Below are 7,797 nucleotides of genomic sequence, written 5' to 3'. Positions count from 1 at the left end.
TGCTCATCTGCTGGTAATTTGGTTGAGGCAGGGTGTAGCTGCGGCATGCAAATACGCTCCTGCTTCCTCTTCTGCCTCGAACAGGGTGCCTTCGCACCCAGCTCTGCTGGCAATAGAGATCTATATGCCCAGTGCCAGATGCTGTGCCCTGGCCACCATGATTCCTCAAGGCTGACCCCGGCTGGGACAAAACCAGCTGAGGAGGATCCTCTGGTGGCATTGGGCCAACATACCAGGACCTGCATTTCTTCCCTCCCCATGATGAGTGCACCAGGGCTTCGCAACAGCTCCTGCCCCTCCAGGAGAGCACTGGCACAAGTTCACCATTCACATAATTTTGGCCTGCTTTAAATTAGGAGGAGGGCCCAGCTGGGGCGCAGTGTGTGAGCACCAAGGCCATTCCTCCCAGCACTTCCTGAGCCTCCCCACCTGCTTTTGGGGAACACAGGGACGAACAGGAGGGTGGCCCCGCAGTCGAGTCACAAGCTTCCCAGCTCTCAGCCCACTTCCCTCAGGCAGTCAGGGCCACTGCGCTCCCTCTTGTGCATGCTTGGTTCCCATGCCAGCACTGCACAGGATTTGCACTGGAAACAGGTTATTCTGAGTTAGAAAACCTCATGCTTTCTAGGAGGGTGCCAGCACAGCTCTTGGCAAGGGGAGGACTAACCAAGCCCAGGCATCAGCACCTAGCCTTGCAGATCTCATTGCAGTGGCTGTGCCCCAATGGGACTGGGACCCTTTTGTGGGGTGCAGCAGGCTGCAAGGATCAGGCAGAGGAGAGCTGAGCTCCCAACGGGCAGCAGGCACAAGAAGCAACGTGGGGAGCAGCAATCACTCTCTAGATCTACTACCACGGCTCCTCGCCTTCCTGCTGCTGTGGTTGTTGTTGTATTCAAATCAAGGCCTGACGTCAAAAATAACCACGGCTAATGCTGCTTGGTCCTCATCAACCCCTTCAGTGGATTTGTTTCTGCCAGTGGCAACCACATCCCGCCCAGGCACCCCACGGGCTATGGTCTAAGCAAGAACCCTCTCCCAAGCTGCTGCACCCTCCTCATGGGTGCAGCAGCCACATGCAGCCAGTGCTGGGGTCAAGCAGAGCCTCAGCCTTTCCTCTTCCCTTTCCAGCATGCAAGGGGCAAGTTGGACTAACTCCCAAACAGCCTGGCAGGGGAACATTCAATTTGTTTGCCCTCAACCCCCCACGCCCAAAGAAACCCTCCTGTAGCAGTAGCTGCTCAGTCCCCCATCCCAAAGCACACAGCAGCACGCACAAGGAGACTATCTGCAACATCTACAATGTTTAGTAGGAGAGAGCACATAGGTATATGTGCTCTTTACTCTCTTACCTTGTTGTAAAACACACAGCCTTCCTGTAAGGCCATGTTCACTTGACTCAGTGCCTCTGGTGAGCTTGTGGTGCAGCAGCACACGTGGCTCGCCACATGAAGAGGAAGATGCACGCCTGGTCCTCCTCCACGGCAGAAGGGGAGTTTGAAGAGGTGTTTGATAACCCACAGGGTTTGTGACTCTCAAAACCCCCACAAATCTCAGCTGAGAGTCTGCGAGTGCATTTGCTCCAGTGTTGGGTTCAGGACCAAAAGCTTTTACCCCATTCCTTTCATGCAGCAACTTGTCCTCTTTCCACCAAAGCTTCTCTCTCAGAGCCCCTGTTTCAGCACCAGGTGACACCAGCCAAGGAAGAGCTGCCCTCTGGTTTCAAAACCTTTCTATACACACAGTCTTACATTCATGCTTCCAGGCCCTGCTCACCCCTGCAATCAAACAGCACATTTCAAAAATACCACAGGGCAGAGGTACATTTAACTCCTAGCAAAGTCTTCACACAACAGACTCCAGGGGCTCCTCCACTCTATCACTACCTCCAGGATTCTGGACCAGAAAAAAAATCCTCCCTCTGAGATCTGTAAGTGACTTCTGCAGTTGCTGAGATCCCCAGCTTCTTTTTTTCCAGGAGACACTCCCATTTTAACATCTCCTTGCTTTGACACCCAGACCCTCATCATAGCCCCATGGAACAGAACACCCCACAAGAAGCAGCACCACCCCACTGCTTCATATTTACTTGTTTTGCAGTATTTCTTCCCTTTCTGCAGGGAGCAGAGGCTCAAGCAGCTCCTCAGCCTGAAATCAGGTACACAAGCCCTTTCTTCTTACAGAACCATCATAAACACCCCTACAAGGACATACTGAGCCTGGCTACAGCCTTTTATAGTCCTGTGGGAAACTGCCTGATGCTCCTCAGGTGTGGGGCTCCAGAGATGGCTGGGATGAGCCCTTCCCCACGCTGTTTCCCGGGGGCAGGAGGGGGTCCCACCTGTCCCTCAGAAACCAAATCCATGGGCCACCCTCCACCTCCTTGTTCCCAAAGGGTCCCCGACCCCCCGCTACCTCCCGCCATCCCTTCCTGCCTTATTCACTTTGGCCTCAGTGGCCCCATCTGTAAAATGGGGCTGTCGTAGCTCCCTTGCAGAACTGGATGCAGTCCCGGGGCATGCTGAGAGGCTTACCACCAGCCTGCCTGCCCCCAGGGCCCTGCACCCAAGCCCACCGCCCTGCTGGTTGGGAGGGCAGCAACCCTGAGGGGATGCCCCTGGGGGCTGCACATCACCCGGGGAGGATTCAAGGGTTGATTTTCCCCTTGAGTATGGGAAGCTCTGGGTTTGGTACGAGGGAAATGGGTGCTGACATAAGCAGGGTTAGCCTCACGTTTGAAGGAAAGCTATTTTCTGGAAAATATATATAATACAATAAGCAGGTTTAATATTTTTATAATGTACATTTTTCATAACAAATCCAGGGCTATGTTTTCCATGCATTGTAGAGAGGCAGATTTTGAGAGCTGGTGTTTGGAGACATTGAAAACTTATGCTTCTTAAGAGAAGGTGGGAATTTCTGTGGTGTAAGAGCTCAAGCCCATCGCGGGGTGAGGGAGGGGGCTGGAAAGATCCTCCTCACACTTCCCAGGAGCTTTCAGAGGTGGTGACTGCCAGAGCTAACTGGGCCATTCACAGTCCTTTTGGACCATCAGCGTTGGCTCTCCGAAGGCTCACAGGCCAGATGCAGGCTGTCTAACATTAAGCACGTAACAGAAGAGCCTACATTAGCTGGGTGCCCTGTTTCCCCCATGAGACATGGGATGCAGGGGAGGAGGGAAAAGGCTCCACTGGTCACTCCTGCCTGCAATGTTTTCCAACCGCTTTTCCTGCCTGGCCAAATGAAAAGAGCTCATTTCTAAATGATAACACGTGGCAGACGATCCCAACAACAGATGGGAAGAGCCCAGCACGATTTTCCATGGGATGCAAGCCTTCTCCAGGTGTTTCCCAGTGATGGAAATATCACCTTCAGATCAAAAAACTAAACTCGCAGCAGAATGCAACCCAACGGCTGATTTATATCATGGAAAAGCCAGAGGTGCTCGTCAAAAAACAAACTTATAAATAGCATTGTGGTTGATGTTCTCTCAGTTCATAAATATGCCCAGTCACTCCCATTTGGGGGGGGGGCTTTTTTTTTTGGAGGGGAGGAGGGAAAGTGCAGCAGACTGGGATTGTGAGCTCTCTTTTTATGTTGAATGCCAGGGGAAGAAAAAAAAAAAAAACCAACTCTGCATACAGAGCTGCCTGGGCTTAGCTGTTGCAGGAGAAAACAGCTCTGCCCTTTGCTCCAGTGTCCTGATGCCAGGCTCCTCACGACTGCCTGCCTTTGCAGGCTCAGCAGCAAGCCCTGGAGCCCATCGCTGTTGCATTTTTCACTGGAACACTCCCACAGCAGGCAAACCATGCTGGCTGTGACCATACTCCATAGTGTGCCCCGGTCTTTGGCTGGGTTTTAGCCCCGGATAAAGATCGATTGTTATTTTATACCAGAAATCCCTTGGGCTGCAGTTCACCACCTTCCCACAGGCGAAACAAATCACGCCTTAACCTTCCTCGCACACATACGGATGCATTTGCACAGCGGGGACTAAGCCAGAGGAGAAGGTGAGCTGCGTTTGGCCACAGACGCATGTGGCCATGGTGCACTGACTCCTAAACCACTTGGCATTTTGGGTGCTAATGCACAGCAACACCATTACCTTGCTAGGCAGCTTATGGCAATGGCTGCTTGTTCAAATAAGAATAGCAACTGCCTTGTTCCATGCTGGAGAGGAATAAAATAAGGCAAGAAGTCCTCCTGCTTATCACATTGTGACATTATGTGCTCCCAGATGTATGGGACGGGAGGTCCCCAAGGGGAGTCTGGGGGTGCATGCAGAGCAGCTTTGCCGGCCTGGTAGAGGATCTCGGAAGAAACATGAAAATCCGCGTGTATGACTTGGAAGAAGAGACCCGGTTGCATCACAGCCCAGACCAGCTATGTCTTGTGAAACCAAGCTGTGATTAAAACAACAGACATGTTTTGGTTTGTCTTTTTTTTTTTTTTTTTAAAGTGCTTTAGATCTCTCATTGAGGAAAGCTGGGAGATGACTCACCCTCAGCTTGCAGACCAGGGGAAAAAAAGAAAGAAAAAAGAAAAAAAAAACCAAACCCAAACCATTTTCTAACCAAATGTTTCAATGCATTTGTGTTTAGCGTGCCCTTGGGCAGGCTGCGAGACCAGCCCTGCGAAGGCTGCCTGCCCGCCCGCCGCTGCATGCAGCTTGACTCGAATTTTGAGTAATCTGCACAGGCTGTTTGATGTGGTTGAGCCTGGCAAGAAACGGGGTCGATACAGGTGAACGGCTGCGCTCTCTCTCTTCCCCATCTACACAAACTTGCCACCATCTGATGGGCAAGACCTGGGCACCCTGCTGCCACGGACCGGGGTAACGTGGCCATCCCCGCCACAAGCCTTGGGGAGGTCAGGATCTGCCCTGGGAGGTCTCTGTGGAGGAGAGGTGGATCTTGGTGGTGTTTACTGGGAGCTCGGGGAGGCACCTTTGGCGAATACATGAGTAAACATGTCTAATTGTTGGTTGCAAAGTCCCCCAGAGCACCAATTACACTTAGGCGGCACGGACCCCGGGCTCCACCTCTGTGTGGGCACGTTGGGCACGTCCCTGCCTGCCCCCATCTCCCCCGTGCATGGGGGGGGACACAGGGTACTCCCTGAAAAGAGCAGCCGCAGATGGGCTGCGTGAGAGTTAATGCTGAAAGGGAGAGCAGAAAAAAGATCAAATACTTCAAAAGCCTCTGGAAGGCTTCTGAACGTCTCATACCAGTAATCTAATAGAAAATTATAGGAATTACCTCCAGTAATGGGTTGATTTTGGCTTTGACATTGCTTTTAGCCCCAAGCTCTGTATTAAGTAGGCCAAAGCCCACAGAATCGCTCTTAATAGATTATTGCTTAATAAAGCAACCCAATGTATTTTCTCTACAGATTTCAGCGTCCTCAGCTTCATCCCTCTTTCTTGGAGAGAGCTGGGGTGTGCACAGGGCTGTGAGCCCTTCTGTGGGTGGCTGAGGAGCCCAGATCTGTGCTCAAACAGCCCCTTCCCACAGTGAAAGCTGGGGTTTTTTGGGTGCATAGGTGAGTTGTACAAGGTTGGGGAAAAGGATGGTTGAAAGGAAATTGACGCTCTTCAAGGGATGGGAGCAGACCCTGTGTCTCACTTCGGGAGTGATGTTTGACCCACCACCGTTCATTAGAACATGACTTTGGAGGAGAAAGGAGAGGGCAATGTTCAAGGGTTGCTGAGGGCTGGGGGGAGAAATCATCTTACAAGCCCTCCAAAGCCCCGAGAGCGTTTTGTGGAGGGAGGAGGTGCTGTGCAGGGCCAGAAATAGGGGATGAGCAGGAACGCCAGCAAGCCAGCACACATGGGGAACTACCAGCAAGCGAGAGGGATGCTTCACCAGCCAAAATCATCTTTCTTTTCCACACAAAAAAACCACCTCAGAAGCTCTACCCTGCTTCTGAGCCCGGTGCCTTTGCGTGCTGGATGTCTATCAGAAAAATATAGCATTCACCCAGGGGTTTTTATTTAGCGTCCCTGCCTTTGTGCCAACAGACCTTGCACGGCAGGTTCAGTGACTTTCCATGGGGCCTTAAGAATTCAATTTTGCTTTTAAATTTGCTGCCTCTAGGCAAGATGTAGCAAGTTTTTATGTGCATGGTGCCTCTTTGTCTGTGTAGTGGTCTCATGCATAACAAGGAGAAGAAAAACAAAAAATCTGTCTATATAAAGGATGCTATTGTGTGAAATTATTAAGTAAACAGGGGAGCTGGGGCAGGATTTGCCCACACCCATGCGCTGCAAGTGTCTGGGCTGGCTGGAGCAGAGCTGGGGTGGGCTGCACTGTGAGATTTAGTCCCCCTTTTCCAGCAACATCGCTTGCCAGGCCCGCCTTTCACAAGAGTTTATTTTCAGAGCTGCTCCCTCCGAGCAGAGAGGAGCGGGAATGCTCTGGCCCCGCATCCCGCTCCCGGCACCATCCACCTTCCCCGCAGGGAGGTTTTGGCATGAGCTACCCAACTCGTTTCTCTCTTTACTGCTGCCAGAGACTCAGCCAGTGATAAACAGCAGCGGGTGCCTTTTAATTAACATCCTTATTCAAGGCAACATATTATTTTCATTAAAATCAATAAATAGTCTCTGCTTGGACTTTTTCGTATGCCTTATATTTAAAGCAAACCAAACCCTACTTCTGGCATCTGGATCCCATACTTCCTCCACGGGATGCTCCACCACCGAGGCTGCACCTGAGTGGGCTCTGCTCGTGGGACGGGGATTTTTGAGTAGGAAAGGCAGTGGTGGGTCGGATGCCTTTGGGGATGCTTCTTCCTGAGTGAGGAAGTTATTATTTCAGATACAACAGAGGGCAGAGCTGGTGAGCGATGGAGCGCAGCATCCCTGGCAGCATCCCGCCCCAGACCGCATCCCTTCCTGCCCCACGTGGACCTTCCTGCCCAGGGTGGATGGACCGGGGCAGCTCTGGATTTGTATGGAAGTGACCCTTTTCTTCTAAAAATGGGTGCTGTTAAATTAGGCTCGTTGAGCCGGGTTAGCTGAACCAGGTTAGGCCAGGCCTGAATCTACAGTAGTTTGGGATCTGGGCTGAATGTGTGGTTTAAGTGGAAAATCACCCCACAAAAAGCGGGCAGGGGGCCACTGCATTGGTGAGAGGTGGGTCCTGGCATGCCAGGCTGGGAGTGGGGTGGTGCATGGGCATGGGGGTGCACGTGGGTGCAGATAGGAGCAGGGATGTGCATTGCTACAGGGGTGTGCACAGGCACGGGGCTGCACATAGGAGCAGGGGTGCACATGGGTGCAGGGGTGCATGCATAGATGGGAGCTTTCCTCTGCAAAGCAGGAAAAGGGCTGAGCAGGGTTTTGTCCCACAACAAGCCAGCCAGCACAACTTGTTTCTCTCCAACGTGCTCACAATATGTTCCTGGCATTATGTCCCCAGTGTGATCTGGGCAGGCCTGCCCAGGCACAAAGCGGCCTCCATCCCTGTTCTGTTTCCTACCAGCAATTCTTCAGTCCCTTCTCTCCCCATACTAAAGTCCGCTTTTACACACAAAGCCTCAGTTTGTCCTCAAAACTCCCTGGTGCAGAAGCGCTGCTGTCCTTTCCTACAGGCAAGGGGCCAAAGCACCGTGCTGAGAGATTTCTCCTGTTGAGATTAGCACCACACTAAGAGGTTTCCCACGGCCACGCAGCAAACTGGCAGCCCCGCTGAGCCGTACCCGCTCCCGTCTCCTCCCTGGCTCAGCTCTGACCCCCAGGCTCATCCTTGCCTGCTCTGGTGTGCCGGAGACTGATGCCTTTGTTGCAGTGGCTTT

The sequence above is a fragment of the Pelecanus crispus genome, chromosome 8 (assembly GCF_030463565.1).
Source record: "Pelecanus crispus isolate bPelCri1 chromosome 8, bPelCri1.pri, whole genome shotgun sequence".
NCBI lineage: Eukaryota > Metazoa > Chordata > Aves > Pelecaniformes > Pelecanidae > Pelecanus > Pelecanus crispus.
Note: the sequence above shows the minus strand (reverse complement) of the source record.